The sequence below is a fragment of the Sus scrofa genome, chromosome 3 (genome assembly GCF_054392235.1).
Source record: "Sus scrofa isolate SSC_HxYL_T2T_F1_AM1 chromosome 3, Sscrofa_HxYL_maternal_Yorkshire_Landrace_v2.0, whole genome shotgun sequence".
NCBI classification, from domain to species: Eukaryota; Metazoa; Chordata; class Mammalia; order Artiodactyla; family Suidae; genus Sus; species Sus scrofa.
Window position 1 is genome coordinate 36,716,435 of NC_139385.1, and position 21,925 is coordinate 36,738,359.

Genomic DNA, 21,925 nt, shown 5'->3' on the forward strand with positions numbered 1-21,925 from the left:
GGTGCAGAGGGTTTGGGTGCTTATTTTCACAGGCTAATTCAAAACTAGGGAGGGCTACACCAGGAAGCTGAGGCTCAGAGAGGTAAAGGGCCTTGTCCAAGGTCACATGACCGGCAAATGGGAAATGCAGGGCTGGACGCAGACTGCCAGACTCCTAATGGGGGGAGGGGGTGCCATCCTACCCCACTGCAGCCCACGTGACACATCCCAGCAAAGCATGAGGGCTGAGAGTGGAGGGCAATGACCCAATAGAAGGATGAGGTCACAGACACCTTCCCTTCTGCAAGAGTTGGAGGTTTGAAAGCACTTCTAATATTTGATTTTCAAAAAAGAAAAAATCTTAGCAAAAAGAGACCAAAATCACGACAGAAAAGCCCATTTCAGAATCTGCCTCCAATCCCTGTAAAATATTGCCTGTCACCAGGACATTTGAGTCCGGTCTGCAGAGGAGACAGGCTCTGGCTGCTGTTCCCGGCTTTAATTAACAGAGACTGCCCCCTGTTTGTGACAAGGAGAGTGCAGGGATCTTGCTTTGGAAAGAAGCAAACCTAATCCACTCTGTGTTGGCTTATTTGCCAGATTCCAAACCTGAAGCCTCGTAAGCTTTGCCCAAACCAAATTCCCTTCCTGCCCCTGCTGTGGTGGTCACTGCCCCTTGGAACACTGCCCGAGCCTATTTCCCAAGAATTTGAAAAATAACTTAGAAGAGAGAAGAATCATCCTTGGTTCATTTGACCCCTTAAAGGAAAGAAGTGGATTTTCTTTCTGGGTTAAAAAAAGTCAGTAAATAGAGTCACTGCTTCTCATGAGATGTGTGATTACTGGGGACACGCCCCCATTAAGAACACGTGATTGAGAAGGTATTTCTTTTAGGGTTTTTGGGGGGTGAGGGGTAGAACATTTATAAACTTCCTAATTAAAACACATGGCAAGTTCACGGAAGATGAAAATCATCATCAAATGCCACCCCCAACCACTACTCAAATGAATTCATGCAAATATGTTGAAATTAAAATGTAGCTCTTAATGAAAATGCTTTCTATGAAAGAGATGATGACATTATTATTTACAACACAGGGGCTTTTAATATCTAAAGAAGAATCTCATTTGCTCTAGCCTTAATTATGTCACACTGCAGCGCACGCAGCAAAGGGAACGCAATTGTACTTCCCAACAATCAGGGAAGGCAGCGATATAACAAAGGATGTTCTCTTACCAGGACTTGCAACCAACGTCCAGAAGCAGCTCACAAATTAGACTATTTGTGCTGTGGCCCTCACTCTAAGGAGTTGTTTGTTAATTGTCTTCATCAGGTGGCCTTTAGGGTTTCGAAATGGTTTCTAAGCAACTGTTAGCCTTGAGGGGGGAAAAAAAAAAAAAAAAGAGTTGAAACAGCTGTTGGTTTATAACCTCAGGGAGCTTTCCAGGTGGAATTTGAAACTGGCCCATCTCAGGAGAGAGATGAAAGAAGCAGCCCCTCCAGGTTGGCTGGATCCATAAGCAGTGGAACTTACAGATGAGTTTATCTTGGGTGGCTAAAGAGGAGTAGATCTCTGCACCCATCTGCCAGAATCTGAACAGTTTATTTAGGCTTTTGCATCCTTGGAATAGCTTCTAGGGGGAAAAGGTAGGTGAAATGTACATTTCAAGGGCAGAAGAGGGAGTGAGGAGCTTCTGATTCCCCAGCTCTAGGGCTCAGGTCAACCAGTGTTCACATCCTCTCCATGACCTTCCCCAGCAGAAACCAAAATGTAGCTACTAGCACCTTGCCAGTTTCAAGGAACACACCCACTTGATATATTCTATTCTTTTGTTCTGAAAAGATGAGAAGCCTTATAAAAGAGGTGAAGCGGGTCTACAGTAAGGTTCTCCCAGACTGGAGGTAATGTGTGAGATAATTTTGGGCAGTATCCCAACAAAAAAATTTTGAATAGTTTTATATTTACTTCAATATATATCATTTAAAAAAAGACGACACGTCAAACACATGGCTTAAATGTTTAAAGTGCAATTAATTCTTTTTAAGTACATAAGAAAAATAGTAAATACATTATAATATATATATTTTTTTCTTTTTTTGGCCATCCCACAGAATATGGAGTTCCTAGGCCAGGGATCAGATCCAAGTCACAAGTGCAATGCCAGATCCTTTAACCCACTGTGCTGGGCGGAGGAGACTGAACTTGCATCCTGGCGCTTCAGCGATGCAACCAATCCCTTTGTACCACACTGGGAACTCCAATGTTATTGTATTTATTAATGAAATACACATAAAGGAAAGAATATATAGTGGCTGGTACTGAAAACCAAAGATTAGGAAACTTGGGCTTTGGCACCAGAACAGGGTTTGCCAACTTCAGCACTGCTGACTTTTTGGAGCGGTTATTTAATTCTCTGTTCTGAGGGACTGTCCTGTGCACTGTAGGCTATTTAGCAGCATCTCTGGTCTCTACCCACTAGATGCCAGCAGCACCTCCCAGTTCTGACAACCCAAATCTGTTAACAAAATATCCCCTGGGGGCAAAATTGATGGAGAACCAGAATCTTGCCTAGGTTTAAATCCTGGCTGTTTCTCAAATGAGGTTTAGGACCTCAAATAAGTCATTTAAGTAATTTAACCTAAGCCTCAGTTTCCTCATCTATAAGAAGAGGATAAGAAGGGTGCCTCTCAGAGATCCCCCACGTGGCTCAGCAGGGAACTCGACTGGTATCCACGAGGACACAGGTTCTATCCCTGGCCTCTGCTCAGTGGGTTAAGGATTCTGGCAATGCCAGGAGCTTCAGTTTACGTCGCAGACATGGTTCGAACCCGGTGTTGCTGTGGCTGTGGTGAAGGCTGGCAGCTGGACCTCTGATTTGACCCCTAGCCTGGGAACTTCCATATGCCGCAGGTGCAGCCCTTAAAAAAAAAAAAAGGAAAAAAAAAAGAAAAAAAAAAAACCTCTCCCCAGGCATGTTACAGCCACTCCACACCTTGTATAGAGTGATCCACCCAGTGAATGAAACTTACGTTGACCTTAGTAGTGAAACAGTCAGTTATTTTACCAGCAAATTGGGTTTAATTAGGAATATCACAGAATCGCAATTTGGGACAAGCAAAAACTCTAGGTAAGCCCAGCAAACAACAAAAAAAGTGTTACCTTAGAAAAACACGAGGAACTCAAGGCGTGGACGCTTTGAACCAAAGTCCGCTTAAAAGATCGCGAGATTTCGGGGTAGTGCTGGCTTCCCATTGGCTGAGTTTGGACAGTTCCCATTGGCTGGAGTTGTTGCTGGGTGGGGAGAAATCACCCTCCTCCTGAAATTGTAGAGACACCCTCCAGCTAAGAATGCGAGGTAAGTTTCTTCCTGTTGCGGGTCTATAATTGAAATGGAATAGAAGTGCCCAAGAGTTCCCGCTTCTGACCTCCAGGCTGCATTTTAAACGAGGTTTTCTTTATTCACTTTCACACTTAGCAGTGAAACCACGGCACTATTATTACAATAAACCTGAGGCGCCTACAATGTGTCGAATACCGGGGAGACGGCGACTGAGACAAGATTCTTTCTGTCCAGGACCTCCGAGTCTCCAAGGTGAGAAAGAATATAGAGGCAGGGCAGGCTTCCTGGGCAATGCAATCAGTGCCGTCTGGCAGGGCCCCATGCTCAGGAGTCCCGTGCTTGGTTTAATGCTCTACAGCTGCCTTCTTGAAATTCTAAATGATTTTTGAACAAGGCGTCTCACCAGTTATCTAGCCGGTCCTGTGTATAGGTGATGTAACTCCGGCAGAAATAGAGGTCAAGCTTATGGAAACCTAGAGGAGGATGAAACTCAGAGGATGATGTTTAGCTCTGCCAACACAGGAAAAGAGGACTTAGCCAGAAGTGGTAACATTTGAGCAGTCTTAAATTAAATAAATGTATGGAAGCATTCAGATTAACACAGCACGGGGAGTTGCCATTGTTGTTCAGCAGATTACAACCTGAATAGTATCTATGAGGGTGCAGGTTTGATCCCTGGCCTTGCTCAGTGGGGTAAGGAGCGAGCTGCGGTGTAGAGGCTCAGATCTCACATTGCTGTGACGGTGGTGTAGGCCGGCAACTGTAGCTCCTATTTGACCCCTAGCCTGGGAACTTCCATATGCCGAGGGTGCGGACCTAAAAACCAAAAAAAAAAAAAAAAAAAAAAAAAGGCAGGAAGAACTTCGGTAGACTTTCTTTAAAAGTAGATGTCAAAAGCTAATCCACAGGAGTTCCCATCTTGGCGCAGCGGAAACAAATCCAACTAGGAACCATGAGGTTGCAGGTTCGATCCCTGGCCTTGATCAGTGGGTTAAGGGTCCAGTGGTGTAGGTCGCAGACGCCGCTTGGATCCTGCGGGGCTGTGGTGTAGGCCGGCAGCTGTGCCTCGGGTTAGACCGCTAGCCAGGGAACCTTCATGTGCCACGGTGCGGCCCTAAAAAGACAAAAAAAGAAAAAAAAAAAAAAAAGAAAAGCTAATCTGCAGAATAATACCAATATGTGTTGAGGATTTTCACTGGGCCAAATTGAAAAAAAGTAAGCCTGATGAAATAAGTATTCAAAAAGCACCTCTTTTTTTTTTTTTTTTTTTTGGTCTTTTTGTCCTTTTAGGGCCACACCTGTGGCATATGGAAGTTCCCGGGCTAGGGGTCAAATCGGAGCTGCAGCTGCCAGCCTCAGCCACAGCAATGCAGGAGCCAAGCTGTGTCTGCAACCTATACCACAGCTCACGGAAATGCTGGATCACTTAACCCACTGAGCAAGGCCAGGGATCGAACCCGCATCCTCAAGTCCTCATGTATACTAGTCACGTCATTAACCACTGAGCTAGCCCTGGAACTCTCAAAAGCGCCTTTTTTAATTGTTGTATATTCTGTTTTTATTACACTTTACTTTTTTTTTTTTTTTTTTTTTGTCTTTTGTCTTTTTTGTTGTTGTTTTGTTGTTGTTGTTGCTATTTCTTGGGCCGCTCCCGCGGCATATGGAGGTTCCCAGGCTAGGGGTCGAATCGGAGCTGTAGCCACCGGCCTACACCAGAGCCACAGCAACGCGGGATCCGAGCCGCGTCTGCAACCTACACCACAGCTCACGGCAACGCCGGATCGTTAACCCACTGAGCAAGGGCAGGGACCGAACCCGCAACCTCATGGTTCCTAGTCGGATTCGTTAACCACTGCGCCACGACGGGAACTCCTACACTTTACTTTCTAATGTTGAAGTTACTTGATCTTAGCCTCCTATTTATCATGTGTGTGTAAAAGAGAGAGAGAGATCTTCAAAATGTTTCTTAGAGTTCCCGCTGTGGCACAGCAGAAACAAATCTGACTAGGAACCATGAGGTTGCAGGTTCAATCCCCGGCCTTGCTCAGTGGGTTAAGGATCCTGCGTTGCCATGGGCTGTGGTATAGGTCACAGATGAGTCTTGGATTTGGTGTTGGTGTAGGCTGGTGGCTACAGCTCTGAATCGACCCCCAGCCTGGGAACCTCTATATGCCGTGGGTATGGCCCTAAAAAGAAAAAGGCAAAAAAAAAAAAAAAAAAAAGTTTCTTACCAGGGAAAAAATTGGCAAACCTATCCTTCCCAATTTTTGGTCATTTTACTATAGATGAAATCCCAGCGTCTGGAACACCTAATTTAGAACATCATAGTAGCTTCTGTCCACAAGGAAAGTGGCAGGTTGAAGCAATTATCTGAATAATTTAAATCCCTCCAACAGTACTGTGAAACCAAAATAGGTTTTGGGGTCATGCATTTTCCAGCTAGCTATACTGGTTAAAATAAATAGGTGTATCCCCCAGGAATCACCTGAGACTAGATGAAAACCCAACAGTGGTTTACTCCCCATACCTGTGTCTCTCTGCTCAGACAAATGTCTGTAAACACAGGTTATATCGGTTAGTTTTTAATATGTGACAAATCATCCCCAAACTTAGTGGCTTAAAATAATACCTATTTATTTAACTAGCAGTTCTGTGAATTGGCAGCTTAGATTGGCCTCAATGGGGTGGTTCCTCTGGTTTCAGCTGGGCTCACTCATGCGTTTGCTGTTATCTGCCTGGTCACCAGGATGCTAGTTGGTCTGGGGCAGCCTTCAGCTGAGACAGCTATTTCTCATATGCCATCAGGCTAGCCTGGGATATTTCACATGGTGCCTGGGAGGCTTCCTAGAAATTGAGAGAAAGCACAAAAGCCCTACTGAGACCCAGGTCAGAGCAATCACACCATCACTTCTGACACTTTCTATTGGTGCAGAGCAAGCCATGAAGCCCGTTCATATTCAAGGGGTAAAGAAATCAACTCCTCTTTTAATCTGAATTTTGTTTTATTATAGTTGATTTTCAACTTCTCCTCTTGAATGGAAAGGCAGCAAAAAAAATCACTTTGAAAAGGGACATGCATACAAGGATGTGCGAATGACTGCAGCCTTTAAAAAAAAAAAAAATATATATATATATATATATATATATATCATCTGCCTTGGTCTGTTTGGGCTGTTATGACAAAATACTGTAGACTGCATGGTTTGTTTGTAACAGAAGTTAATTCTCACAATCAAGAGGCTGGGGAGTCTTAAGATCAAAACAGGATCGTGGTTGCATTTTGGTGGAAGCCCTCTTCCTGGTTCAAAGCCAGCACCTTTTCCTTGTATTCTCACACGGTGAAGAGGATGGGAGATCTCTGTGGAGTCTCTTTTATAAAAACCACGATCCCATTATGAAGGCTCCATGCTCAGACCTAAGCACCTCCCACAGTCCCCACCTTCTAATGCTTCACATTGGGCATTAGGATCCCCACATATGAATGTGTTAGGGACACACACATTCAGTCGATAGCATCAACCTACCACACCACTCAAATCCCATTACTACGAACCAGAGTAGCATAAAAATCTCCACATCACCAAGCCTGCCCAGCCAACGGTGTTCAAGGAGAAACTCATATACCTGAATCGGGCTGCAGTCAAAGAAGCAACAGTCACAGAGGGCTTTGTTTTCACCTACATATTCAGAACAACCCTTGGATATTTGAGAGTTCAGTGCATCAGTGTCCAGCCATGTATCCAAGCCAGTAAACGGGAAGGTCTTTGATACCATCCTTTGTTTCAACTCCCATGTCCTGTCAGTCACCCTCCTAAATAAATATCAGGTCCTTCCTCTCCTCTCATCCCCATTGTCACAACTTCTGCCCCTACCTTCATCTTTTCTCATAGTGACAAATACACTCCCCCTCTTTTCACCCAACCCCTATGTCCTCATCCTGAGTCAGACTGCCTTTCGTGCACTTAAACAGTCATTATTGAATGTTCATTTTGTGCCAAGCCAGGGACAGAGGGATACAAGAGGAAATAAGATAGAGCCTATAGTTTGGTAAAGAAAAGAAACAAAAGGTGTTCCTGCTGGGGCGCTATGGGATCAGTGGTGTCTCTGGAGGGCTGGGACACAGGTTTGATCCCTGGCCTGGGAACTCCATATGCCAGAAAAAAAGACAGAGATAGCTACAAATACTGCTATATTTTAGGAAGATACCATGATAGATAAGATACTAGCCCTTTACTTTTTTTTTTTTTTTTTTTTTTTTTGGTCTTTTGTCTCCTTAGGGCTGCACTCAAGGCATACGGAGGTTCCCAGGCTGGGGGTCGAATTGGAACTGTAGCTACCAGCCTATGACACAGCCATCGCAATGCGAGATCCAAGCCATGTCTGCAACCTACAGCTCATGGCAGTGGAGGATCCTTAACCCACTGATCAAGGCCAGGGATCAAACCCGCATCCTCATGAATGCTAGCTGGGTTTGTTAACCACTGAGCCACGATGGGAGCTGCTAGCCCTTTAATTTAAAAAACAAAAATCAAAAAACAAAAAAAACTCAGAAAAATCTACTCAATATGGGAAAAAAAGAATGGATATATTTATATGCATAATTGATTCACGTTACTGTACACCTGAAACTAACACATCATAAGTCAACTATAGTCTAATAAAACTAAAAAATAAAAAAGTCATTTAAAACAAAAAGAAGAAAACATATTAGTCAGGACAGGTCATCTGTTTTAATACACAAACCCAAGATCTCAGGGCTTAACACAGTTAAGGATGACACAGGAATCCAAGTCCCCCCCCCCATCATATAACTGCCATCCTGAAATCATTCACTTCTAACCATGGAGGTACCATGGGGAGCCATGTCTGTGGATGAAAGAGCAGAAGGATTGAGTGAGACCATTTATGGCTAGGCCTGGAGGGTACATAAATCATTCCCACCCTATTCCCTTAGCTGAACTCCATCACATGGTCCCAGTTTACTCACAGAGGAGGCTGGGAAGTGTAGTCTTCCTGGATGCTCAGAAGAAGAAAGAATCAGTGAGCAGATAACCCATCCTTGCCTCCACATGTGATTGTGATGCGTGTAATAGATGTTGTGGTTAGAAAAGTGTAGCATCCTATGGGAACCAGGAAAGCGTTGCACACATTTACGGTGTCCTGGAATTCAAGAAGATAGGCTGGTGGGCTGAAAAATGGCCCCCAAAGATACCCAAGCCCTAAGCCCTGGACCCTGAAATCCAATACCTTACCAAAAGAGACTTTATGGGTGTAATTAAAGTAAGGATCTTGAGCTGGAGAAATTACCCTGGATTATTCAAGGGAGCCCTAAAAGTAATCACAAGTGTTCTTACAAATGGGAGGCAGAGGAAGATTTGAATACAGAAGAGGAAGAGGAACGGTGATGATGGAAGAGAGATTGGAGTGATGCTCTTTGAAGAGGGAGGAAGAGGCCACAAGCCTGGGAAGCTGAGAAAGGACACTTGAAGCTGAAAAGGCAAAGAATGTCCCCAGAGCTTCCAGAAGGAACCAGTCCTGCTGACACCTTGATTTGAGCTCATTAAGACTGTTTGGACTTCTGGCCTCCAGAGATGTAGAATACATTTTTCCTATGTTAAGATACTAAGTTTGTGCTAATTTGTTACAACAGTAAGAGGAAACAAAAGCAAGCAATCATGCCAACACTGAGTTCCAGATAAGGATCACTCATTAGTGAGTGAGGCAAAAAGGCAGGGAGCGATGGAGGTTAAGACTGAGAAGCAGCCAAGGGCCGGATCTAACAGGATTTGGTGGGAGGGTTGGATTTCAACCTGAGGGCACTGGAGTAGCTTTTTTTTTTTTTTTTTTTTTTTAATCTTTTTGCCTTTTCTAGGGCCGCTCCCGCAGCATTTGGAGGCTCCCTGGCTATGGGTCTAATCAGAGCTGTAGCTGCCAGCCTACACCAGAGCCACAGCCGCATCTGCAACCTACACCACAGCTCATGGCAATGCTGGATCCTTAACTGACTGAGCAAGGCCAGGGATCGAACCCGCAACCTCATGGTTCCTAGTCGGATTCATTAACCACTGAGCCACAACGGGAACTCCTGGAGTGACCTTAAAGCAGGTGTGACCTGACCAAGAGACAGACCAGGGGAATCAGTGTTGGGGTAGAAGGCAGTCACTTGCTTTTTTCCAAGAGGAAAGTAGAAAGGCAATAATCCAGGGTGATGGCAGAGGACTAATGCAACACATAGGTGGACTCAATGGGACTTGATGATGAAGAAATGCCTGGGCTCCAACGGTTGACCAAGGGCAAAAAGGACATCCCCTCCATCAGCATCCACGGTACCAACTCTGAAGGTCGAGGGAGGAAAGAAGAAAGGGAGGGGGGGAGGAAGGAAGGAAGTCCCTTTTGTCTTTGACCAAGGGCAAAAGGGACATCCCCTCCATCAACATACCAACTCTGAAGCTAAGGGTAGGAAAGGAGGGAGGGAGGGAGGGAGGAAGATCTTCAGAGGCTTTAACCAGCCTGGCCACCTATTCAGGACAGAGAGGAAACAGGTCGTCTGGGAAATCCAGAAGCACCCCTTTGTGAGCACCCCTCCAAATCCTATTGCTTACCAGGGCCACTGTGCCCTTGATAATTTGAGTAAAATAGTTCAAATACCATTTCCATAAAATGGAAAATCCAGCATTAACCCCCACCTCCACCCACCCCATGATCAGTAGGGATTTGTAATTCTCCTAATCTCTTCTGACTCTGCTTTCCTGCTTCTGCTTGTACAGGTAGGCCTTACTGATCCCCAGGCTGTGGAACACACACACACACACACACACACACATATCTTCAAGATACACTTTAAAAAAAAAAAAGGCAAGACAATTATTGTTAGAATATATGGACTATTTTTGGAAAGATATACTGGAAACCGTGGTGGCCTCTAAGGATAGGAACTAGAGGAGAGGGAGAATTACTTTCCTCCAAATACTGTTGTGTACTGTTGTTTTAATTGTCTATATACTTAATTTATTCAAGAAAAGCCAGGAGTTCCCACTGTGGCACAGCGGGTTAAGGATCCAGCATTGCCAGAGCTGTTGTGGAGATTGCAGCTGTGGCTGGGATTCTATTCCTGGTCTGGGAACTTCCATATGCTGAGGCCACAACTAAATAAAAAACAAAAAAAGAAAAGTAGTCAATTAAAATGCATTTAAAAGGAAAGAGAAAGAGAAGGAGGAATGGATGAGGGTAGATGAAAAGGAAAGAAAAGAAAGAGCATCAAGCAGCTCAGCAAAAGCAACCACCTGAGTTCCAGTCCCATCGCCTCTATGACGAGAGACCCCTGACCTTGACCAAACCGTTTCCCTTCTTTGGGCCTTGATTTTTTCATCTGGAAAATAGGTCAGCAAAATGTGATGCTCTCTAAGGCCCCAATGCCAGAAATTCACCCACAGAGCTAATTGCTCAGGCAGAACTTTCAAATTAAAGCTGTAATTGTGCTGGCTTCCCACAGCCACCCAGGATGCTAACCATCACCATATGAAATGGCTTTTTCTTTATGAGAGTCATCTTTGGAATCTGGAGCCTTAAAGGGTAGAAGATAAATCATAAATAATATTTTTTGCAAATCAGGTGGAATAGGCTGATTTTTTACAGGAGGCACATGTGAGTGCCTGACCAGCCCTTGACCCTCTGCAGAGAAAATCTCTGCTCTCCCACCCTTATAGCCTGGTCAGACAGCCCCAGATGGCTGAGCCAGAAGGATCCAATCAATTATCATGCTGCCCCAAAGCCAATTAGATTCCGTCTCTAGAAGTTGGACTGAAAACATAGGCGTTCCCTGGTGGCTCAGTGGGTTAAGGATCTGGTGTTGTCACTGCTATGGCTTGGGTTGGATCTCTGGTCCAAAACTTATGCATGCTGCAGTCTTGGCAACCCACCACCACCAAAAAAACCCAAAAAACCATAGATCGGGGGAGGACGAAGATGAAGAGGCACCTTATATTTATGTTCAGGAACCAGATCAATAGTTGCATGAGGGCAGAGATTGTGATTGTCTTGTTCACTGCTACATGCCTAGTGTCTGCCACCATTCTGGCACACAGTAGGTGCTCAATAAATATCAGTTGAAAGAAAACAAAATAATCATTAGACCAAAGGTCCATAAACTCTTATTGCTCTAGGCCCCTGGTATCACCCTAGCTCCTTTCCTTTTGAGAACTAGATTTCCAGTTGTTGTTTTTTTTTAATTTTGTGGGATTTTTATCTTTCTGTAAAAACCCACTTACACCTAAGCTCCTTTAAACATATTTTCATTTCTTTCATCCAGGAGAAACCTAATATAGGTAATGTTTTTTCCAAAACATATGAATCATTTTTTTTCCTGATAGAACTTTTTAAAGTTAAGTGTTGTCAAAATTCACAGTACTGTGTTCTGTGGTCCAATTTAGTTCAGCACAAACATATTAAAGAAGGAAATATAGGAGAACTGAAAAATGAATAGGGCAATGTCCTTCCCATCAGGAAGCTCGTATAGAGATGGAGAGAGACCAGCTACACGGCAAAGTCATTCCAATAGCAGGTCATCTGAAAGAGGAGGTTTACATGGGAGAAAGAAATCAAGGAAAACTTCATAGAGGAGGTGACCCTGAAAATGGGCCTTGAAGAAAGAATAGGATGTTCCAGGGAAAGGATCTTCTGGGCAGAGAAAACACTTCAAATAAAGGTATGGAACCAAGGAACACTGACGGTTCGTGGGACTACATGGTAGAAAGAAGTGCAAGGCTGAGCAGCCGGGTAAAGGAAAATATGAGAGTGAACCACACGTGTGTTCACCAAAATCCCAGCCCAGGGTTTTGAGGGTTTTGAATTATTCAGGCCGATAAGATTCTTTTGATTTGGTTTGGGGTTTTTGTTTGTTTGTTTGTTTGTTTTTTTGCCTGTACCTTCAGCTGCAAAATTTCCAATGCCAGGGATTGAACCTATGTCCATAACAGTGGCCTGAGCCACAGCAGTGTCAATGCTAGATCCTTAACCTGCTGAGCCACAAGGGAACTCCCCAGTAAGTATTCTTAAAAAAAAAAAGTAACACATCTGGCAAGTCTCCAAGTGCTGAGAGGAGCCCTTGCAATCTGAGAAACTGAAATCGAAGAAGAAAGATGATCAGTCCTCTAATCTCAGTGATGGTTGCTTTTTCTACACAAATGTGTGGTATCCCTCCCCCAGAACATCTAATAAGCAGTGGATACACACTCAGTCCCATATAAACGTGGTTAAAACTAAGACATTATACTGACAGGGCTGAGGATTGGTAGGTGAGTGCTGTTTTATATACAGGGCCAATTTGACAAATATGATGATCTATATGGACAACTTTTTTTTCATTAAAAGTAAAATAACTGGGGAAATGGGCACTCAGTCCCTGTTGGTGAGAGAATACAATAGCACCACCATTTGCAGGGTGTGCATTGGGGGTGGTGGTCATGATCATTTGACTCCATCTTTTAAAATACTTATGAATCTTAGTATCAATAATTCTTTTTAAATTTTTTATTGAAATATAGTTGATTTACAGTGTTTCATGTGTATAGCAAAGTGATTCTAATACACACACACGTCTCTATATATGTGTGTGTCTATATATATTCTTTTCCAGATTCTTTTCCATTATAGGTTATTACAAGATATTAAATATAGTTCCCTGTGCTATACAATAGGTCCTTATGTTATCTATTTTATATATAGTAGAGTATATTTTTAAATCCTAAATTCTGTATTTATCCCTCTCCTCTTCTCTCCCCTCTGGTAATCATAGTCGTTTTTTATGACTATGAGTCTGTTTCTGTTTGTAAATAAGTTCATTTGCATCAATTTTTAAATTTCACATATAAGTGATATCATATTGTGTTTGTCTTTCTCTGTCTGACTTACTTCACTTAGTTATGACAATTTCTGGGTCCATCCAAGTTGCAAATGACATTATTTTGTCCTTTTTATGGCTGAGTAATATTCCATTATATATGGGTACCACATTGTCTTTATCCATTCATCTGTTGATGGATATTTAGGTTGCTTCCATGTCTTGGCTGTTATAAATAGTGCTGCTGTGAACATTGGGGTGCATGTATCTTTTTGATCAGCACTTCTCCTTTAAGGAGTCTATCTTTGTGCACAAGATAATTGTATCCCCCTATACAAGACTATTGACAACAAAATTTGTTGCAACATTGTATTAGTGAAAAAAATAAAAATGGAAACAACCTAAATGTCCATCAATTGGAGACTGACTAAATAAATAGAAGAATAAATAAATAGCACAAGACCACTAGAATTTGGTTACCTATAGGCAGTACCACATAAGAGGGAAACATTTCCATTTAATTTTTTCATTTCTTACTTGATTTCTTATGGCATGCCTTACTTTTGTAACTTTAATAAATCTATACATTTCCTGAGTCCCCTGGAAACTATGTGTGTTCTCCAACATAGATTGCTACTTTATTGAGTGGAACAACGTTTTTGAAAAAAAGAAAGTCTTTTTTTTTTTTTTTAATGCACATTTGGGGCACAGAAATATTTAAAGCTGGGCATGTTTTAAAGATGGCAACCTGGGAGTTCCCCTTGTGGTGCAGTGTTTAGCGAATCGGACTAGGAACCATGGGGTTTCGGGTTCAGTCCCTGGCCTTGCCCAGTGGGTTGGGGACCCGGCGTTGCCGTGAGCTGTGGTGTAGGTCGCAGACGCGGTTCGGATCCTGCATTGCTGTGGCTGTGGTGTAGGCCAGTGGCTATGGCTCCGATTAGACCCCTAGCCTGGGAACCTCCATATGCCACAGGAGCAGCCCTAGAAAAGGCAAAAAGACAAAAAAAAAAAAAAAAAAAAAAAGATGGCAACCTGAAGGATATTTCCTCATCTCACGTGCTTAAATTAGATCAGGGCTGTGTTATAAAACCAATGTCTGTCATCCACTAGTTGTCATTGGTGAATTCATAATGTGCATAAACATTCCTAGAATTGTCAAGTCAGCAGCAGAATCAGTGTCACTGGACCAGACACAGTTGGTGCCCCACCGAAGTCGCCTTGGATTGTTCTGACCCTTGCCTGCCCTGATGTGCTTTTGCTTCTGTTGCCCGCACAAGGAGGTCTTTAGAGGAAGAAAACTGTCTCGAGCTACTGGAGCAGACTTGCTTGGATGTTCCAAACCAGAAGTACTCAGAGGTTCCCTCCCTCGGAGGCGCCTTTGGTCAAAGACTTTCAAGTGCGGGAGCGTGAAATTCTAGCTCGCACCTTGGGTCAGAACAGACTCTGAGGTATACCTTACACTCCTGAGCCCCCTGCAGGGTCAGGCTAGAGTTACCCTCTGCGGAACTTTGCCGACAGTCACACTTTTGCCTGGCTTCTTGCCCTTCCCTGGGGGAAGTGCTTCCTGAATAAATCAGCAACATGTGAATTCTCATCTCCAAGCCTTCCTCTGTAGAAATCAGTCTCAGAAGATCATTTTTAGAAGTTTAAACTCAAAGCCAGAAATCAAAAACACAAAAACCCAAAATGCCAAGACCAGCTTTAGGACTGGGTCAGCGGTAATGAACCGAACTAGTATCCACGAGGATGCAGGTTCAATCCCTGGCCCTGCTCAGTGGGTTAAGGATCTGGCATTGCCACAAGTTGCGGTGCAGGTTGCAGACTCAGCTTGGATCCCATGTGGCTGTGGCTGTGGCGTAGGCTGGCAGCTGAAGCCCAGTTGGACCCCCAGCCTGGGGACTTCCATATGGCACAGGTGTGGCCCTAAACAAACAAACAAGACCAGCTTCAGAAAGATCCAGTTCCAAGTTTTCTCAAAATAGGATGATTCAGGAGTTCCCGTCGTGGTGCAGTGGTTAATGAATCCGACTAGGAACCATGAGGTTGCGGGCTCTGTCCCTGCCCTTGCTCAGTGGGTTAATGATCCGGCATTGCCGTGAGCTGTAGTGTAGGTTGCAGACGCGGCTTGGATCCTGCATTGCTGTGGCTCTGGCGTAGGCCGGCGGCTACAGCTCCAATTTGACCCCTAGCCTGGGAACTTCCATATGCCGCGGGAGCGGCCCAAAGAATTAGCAAAGAGACAAAAAAAAAAAAACGGGTGATTCAAATCATGGCTGATAAAATGACAGTTTCTCACAGCTTCAGCTCTTGGATTTGCTACTTTGAATCTAACCTGCTAATGATTCTGTCTATTGAAAGATGTATTATCTTCTCTTGCCCACATGTATAAGATGAGTAGATTTCATTGAAGAAATCCACTAAATTCTCCTAATTATGTGTGTCCTTGGAATTACCAGCATCTGGAACATCGATAAAAACTTTGTGAGTTATTTCTTACATCTCTCTGTTTTCGTATAAACTATAGAACTGCTATTCTACTTGAATCCAAAATCATTTTGCAGATCTAAGAAGCGAGATCTTACCTCTCTGTTGGGGACATCATTAAGCTGTTCTGGGGATTAAATGAGGCTACGTGCAGAACCTGGTCCAAAGTTACAGCTCAGGGTAAGCACCCAATTAGTCACCTTCCTACATTCTTCTTGTTATTTTTTTTTAGTATTATTATAGTTGAACCTTCCTATATTCTGAAGCTGTAGCCCTTAAGGATATTCTAGTTCTGTGATTCCCAAAGTGTGGTCCCATATAACATCACCTGGGGTGCTTCCCAAAAGCAGATTTCTGGGGCTCCATCCTTTTGAATCAGAATCTCCAGGAAATACCCAGAAATCAGCATTTTGTAAAGCCCTCTGTCTGAATTGCATGCAATCTAAAGTTTAGAAATCACCATCTCCGATTCAGTGACCCCCCCCCCCGCAAGGTAGAGTGATCATGAGAGTACAAATGTATTAATAAGTATACTTTGTTTGAAAATGATGGGGAGTTCCCATCATGGCTCAGAGATCATGAACCATGAGAACTCTGGTTCAATCCCTGGCCCAGCTCAGTGGGTTAAGGATCTGGCATTGCCAGAACTTTGGTATAGGTCATAGACACAGCTCAGAAATGGCATTACCAGCAGCTGCAGCTCCAATTCAACCCCTCACATGGGAACTTCCATATGCCACAGATTTGGCTCTAAAAAGAAAAAAAAAAAAAAAAAAGACAAGAACTCAAGTGAAACTAAAGCTAAAGAAAAAAACTGAAAAGTCCAAGGCTAGGTTTAGGCCTGGCTAGATCCAAAGACTCAAAAGTTGCCTTCAAGATTATCTCTTTCCTCTATCTCCTGGCTCCCTTATCTTCTCATTTGGCTTCATTCTTTTGTTCCCCATGTGATAAAATTATAGCCACCAGCTGCCCTATCTTACCTTGACTTTATGCTAATGATCCTCAAAGACAAGAGATTATCTGTTTTCTGGTGGTTTCAGCAAAAGTCTCTGGGAGCTATCTGATTGGTCTATCTTGGGTCATGTGCCCATCTCTTAACCAATCAATAGCCAGAAGGATATAATGCTCTCTCTCTCTTTTTTTTTTCTTTGTCTTTTTAGGGCTGCACCTGAGACATATGGATGTTCCCAGGCTAGGGGTCAAATCAAAGATGTAGCCACTGGCCTAGGCCACAGCCACAGCAACATGGGATCTGAACCATATCTGCAACCTACACCACAGCTCACGGCAACACCAGATCCTTAACCCACTGAGCAAAGCCAGGAATTGAACCTGCGTCCTCATGCATGCTAGTTGGCTTCATTAACCACTGAGCTGTGACGGGAACTCCAAGGATAGTACTCTGATAGGTGAAGCCTGAGTCATATGTCCATTCCTGCGGTAGAAATGTCAGTGTTGACTCCACCTAAGGCATATGAGTTCCCCCCAATAAATCAGTGTCCTGTTGCCAGAAGTGGACAGGATTGTTGGCCCACCCAGATCCCATGTTCACTAGCACCAGAATCTATGTTCTTTAAAAGCTCTCCAAATGCTTCTACTGATCACCCACATTTGGGGGTCAGAGTCTGGCTGTTGTCACGGATCTGCAGGAAAGTGTCTCTCACCAATAGTGACGGAATGCCACATACGTCTCTTTGGTTTTCCAGTGCTAATATAGCTAAACTTGTGAACATGTCTATGTGAGTATCTGGTTTTAAGGCAGTAGACTTTTCCCTCCTGTCATGAACAAGGGTGGTTGTGGTAAACCTCGGGGATGCATTTACCATAAAATGACTCAGAAAAATCTCAAAAGCACTGATGCCCTCACTGGAGAGTTCTTTAGTTCAGCTGGGGGTTAATTTTCTGTAAACCGTATTAGCCAGAGAATGCAAGCCTGGACTGTCACCACTTAACAGATAGCAAAAAAGTTGGCATTAGAAGCAGCCTCAGAAAAAATACTTGTCTGCTTATCCTCCAAGGAGACAACAGGTTAGTGTAACATCTACCACGCAGATGTGCTAAAAGGAATAGGGGCCGCCTGGAAGACAGTTGAAAAGGGAAAATCCAATGTAATACAGATGATTTCTTGATGCAAAAATATTGTACTTCAGTTTGTGCTGTTATATTTCTCCCTTGGTACTTGTCAACGGAGGAGAATCTTTTTCTTGGACCAAGAGAAAAAATCTAGTCCATTTGTATGTACTTGTTTATATCCAGGCCAAGGAGGGCAGAAAAAGAAAAGCCTATGAAGTAAATCCACTGTCATCTTCTGCAACTGGCTTGCCCAGAATCATAGTGCCCTTATTCCTGGAGGAAAAAAAAAAATCAAAGCAAGACCCAAAAGGACTTGGGAGTCTAATTTGAAAAGTACATTAAGACATTGGGAGATGTTGGAAAAGTTGCTGAGAGAAGGTCCTGGTTGTGTCTTTTTGTTGTCAGTTTGCTTGCATCAGCATGTCATGCATAATGAGCAAAATACCATCTCATTTTAATAACACACTTAACTGCCTGCACATACACAGGAGATCATGGTGTTAGCCAATTAAAAAAATTTAATCTCAAATGCAGGTACAGCAAGCTAATATTTTTTAGATGAGACAGCTGGAGGAAATCTGTAGTTCTTAACACAGTGTCTGAGGCATTAAAAGTGTTGCAGGGAGTTCCCGTAGTGGCGCAGTGGTTAACAAATCCGACTAGGAACCATGAGGTTGCGGGTTTGATCCCTGGCCTTGCTCAGTGGGTTAACGATCTGGTGTTGACATGAGCTGTGGTGTAGGTCACAGATGCGACTCAGATCCTGCGTTGCTCTGGCTGTGGCGTAGGCTGGCAGCTACAGCTCCGATTCAACCCCTAGCCGGGAGCCTCCATATGCCACAGGAGCAGCCCAAGAAATGGCAAAAAGACAAAAAAAAAAAAAAAAAAAAGTGTTGCAACAGGAGTCCCCACTGTGGGTCAATGGGATTGGCAGCATCTTGGAAGTACTGGAACGTGGGTTCCATCCCCGGCCTGGCGCAGTGGGTTAAGGAACCAGCATTGCCACAGCTGCAGCTTAGGTTGCGACTATGGCTCAGATCTGATCCCTGGCCTGGAAACTTCATATGCCTTGGGATGCCCCCCCCCAAAAAAAAGAAAAAAAAAGCAGTGAAAGACAACGATGTTTTGGATATTTAAACCACATTTCCAGGAGGTTTATGATGGGGCAGGATGCATAAAAGAGGACACATCAGTATCTTGTGGGGAAGTGTGAGGGATAGTAGGAAATCTGTGTGTGTGTGTGTGCATACTCCACCCACAAACGTCATCCTTCTAACAGCCAACTGGCCTCCTTATTGGTAGTTTTATGAGTTTTCATCTTGTGCAAGATTTAAACCCTCACTGGATGGGATTATTACTCCGACTTGCTTTGGCTTGGCCCTTACTATGGCTTTTAAAGTGCCCTAATCTAGATAAGAATGCCCTGCTTCTCCCTTACAAATAGAATTGGATATTTATTTAGTCATTTATTTTAAAATAGCTATTTAGGATCTCCTATGGGTTATGCATGGCACTAAAGATTTAGCTTAGCAATGTAAAAAGCACCCTCATGGCACTTATATGTTCTAGAAGTATACTATCCAACATGGCAGCCACAAGCCACCTGGGCCATTGAGAACTTGAAAAGTAGCTAGTCCAAATTGAGATGTAGTGTGAGTGTAAAATACAGGATTTCCAAGACTTGGTATTAAGAAAAAAATAAAAGGGGTGTTCCCATTGTGGCTCAGCAGGTTAAGAACCCAGCTCGTATCCATGAGGAGGTGGGTTTGATCCCTGGCCTCGCTCAGTGGATTAAGGATCTGGCACTGCTGTGGCTGTGGTGGAGGCTGGCAGTTGCAGCTCCAATTCGACCCCTAGCCTGGGAATTTCCATATGCCATAGGTGCAGCCCTAAAAAGAAAAAAAGAAAAAAAAAAAAAAAAGAGGTGTAAGGTATGTCAGTCTTTCATATTATATATTTGAATGATAATATTTTGGATATTGGAGTTCCCGTCGTGGCGCAGTGGTTAACGAATCCGACTAGGAACCATGAGGTTGAGGGTTTGGTCCCTGGCCTTGCTCAGTGGGTTAAGGATCTGGCATTGCCATGAGCTGTGGTGTAGGTTGCAGATGCGGCTCGGATCCCGCGTTGCTGTGGGTCTGGCGTAGGCTGGTGGCTACAGCTCCGATTCGACCCCTAGCCTGGGAACCTCCATATGCTGCGGGAGCGGCCCAAAGAAATAGCAAAAAAAATAAAAGACCAAAAAAAATATTTTGGATATTATTGGGTCAAGTAAACTCTGTTATTAAAAGTAATCTCACTTGTTTCTTTTTACTTTTTTAGTGTAACTACGAGAAAGCTTAAAATCGCACACGTGGCCCCCATTACATTTCTGTTGAACGATGCTATTCCGGAGCAATGGTTTCCAAATGGGAAGGATTTTCCACCCTCTCCCATAACTGTGCAGACATAAGCACAGTTTCCTTTCAGCCCTGAATCTGCCGTCACTGTAGAAGTCTGAACTTGCAGGACCAATCGTTGAGACATTTTTAGGCACCAAGCCTTGGAATTCACGGAGCTGCTTTCCCCTCCCCCTGTGGTGTCTAGATTCCTTTGCATAGTTTAAATAGCTGAGATTGCCATACACCTAGACTTAAGTCACATTTTGGAGCTCACAGTTCTCTTTGGGGTGTGTGTCTGTGTGTGTTAATATAATTTAGTTTTTAAAATATGAGTACAGTTAAGTTACAGTGTGGTGTTAGTTTCTGGTATATAGCACAGCAATTCAGATAGAGTACATGGGAATATAGTTTCCTGTGCTCAACAGTAGGACCTGGTTGTTTACTCTATATATAGTAGTTTACATCTTCTAATCCCAAACCCCTGATTTATCCCGCCCTCCCTGTGTATGTGTGTGTTGTGTGTTTTTGGCTTTGTTTTGTATGTGTGTAATTGTGTGTGTGTGTTTTAAAACCTTCTCTTTTTTATTTTTATTTTTGCTTTTTTTAGGGCCACTCTTGAGGCATATGAAAGTTCCCAGGCTAGGGGTCAATCAGGGCTATAGCCTACATCACAGCCACAGCAATGAGGGCTCTGAGCCTCGTCTGCGACCTACAGCACAGTTCATGGCAATGCTGGATCCCTGACCCACTGAGCGAAGCCAGGGATTGAACCCACATCCTCATGGATACTAGTCTGATTCATTTCTGTTGTGCTACAATAGCAACTCCTTAAAACCTTCTTGAGGAAGGAAGTGTGACAGCAAAATAAATCACTGATTATAAACAAATGTGATACAAATTTTTTAGCAACACTTCGGCCTATAAATCAAACCATCATGCTGTATACCTTAATTTACACAGTGATGTGTGTCAATTTTCTCTCAATAAAATGGCAAAAAATGCCTTGGTATATTGCTGAATTTCCTTTCCTAAACTTTTAACCTATTACTACTTTATTTCATTTAAGGTGATCAAAATGTTTTTTCTTACTTTTTCCACCTTTTTATTAGGGAATATGTTCTTAAAAGAGCAAAAACCATGAAAATACTAAATATGTAACTAAAATAAACACTAAGCAACTATTGATATGACCACCACCAAGGTCAAGAATAGAATATCCAGAGTTCCCATCGTGGCTCAGCAGAAACAAATCTGACTAGTGTCTGTGAGGACACAGGTTCGATCCCTGGCCTTGCTCAGTGCATTAAGGATCTGGCGTTGCTGTGAGCTGTCACAGACATGGCTCAGATCTGATGTTGCTGTGGTGTAGGCCAGCTGCTGTAGCTCCGATGCAATTCCTAGCCTGGGAACCTCCATATGCGGTGGATGTGGCCTTAAAAAAAAAAAAAAAAAAAAAAAATAGAACATTCCCAGCACCCTAGGAGCCACCAAGTTTGTTTCCCCATCATGACACCTGCCTCCCTGCTGGAGGAGTTCATGAGTTGACCCCTGAACTAGACCTAGGCAGTCAAAGTCTCCCCACCCTCATGTCCTTGGAACGTATGTTCCACCCACCGTTCCCATACCAGGAGCCCTTCCGAGGATGTAGCCTTGAGAGAGTAAGGTGTTGATGAGACCATCTGGATGGGATATGTGACGGAACATCATTATGGCCTCTGGATAAAGGATTAAGATTCTGGAGGGTACACGTGTGGAAATCTACCTGTTTTGTGGCCCTGAGGACAAGCCTCAAATGTCCCTTCCTTTCCTCATGACACCTGCCACCTAC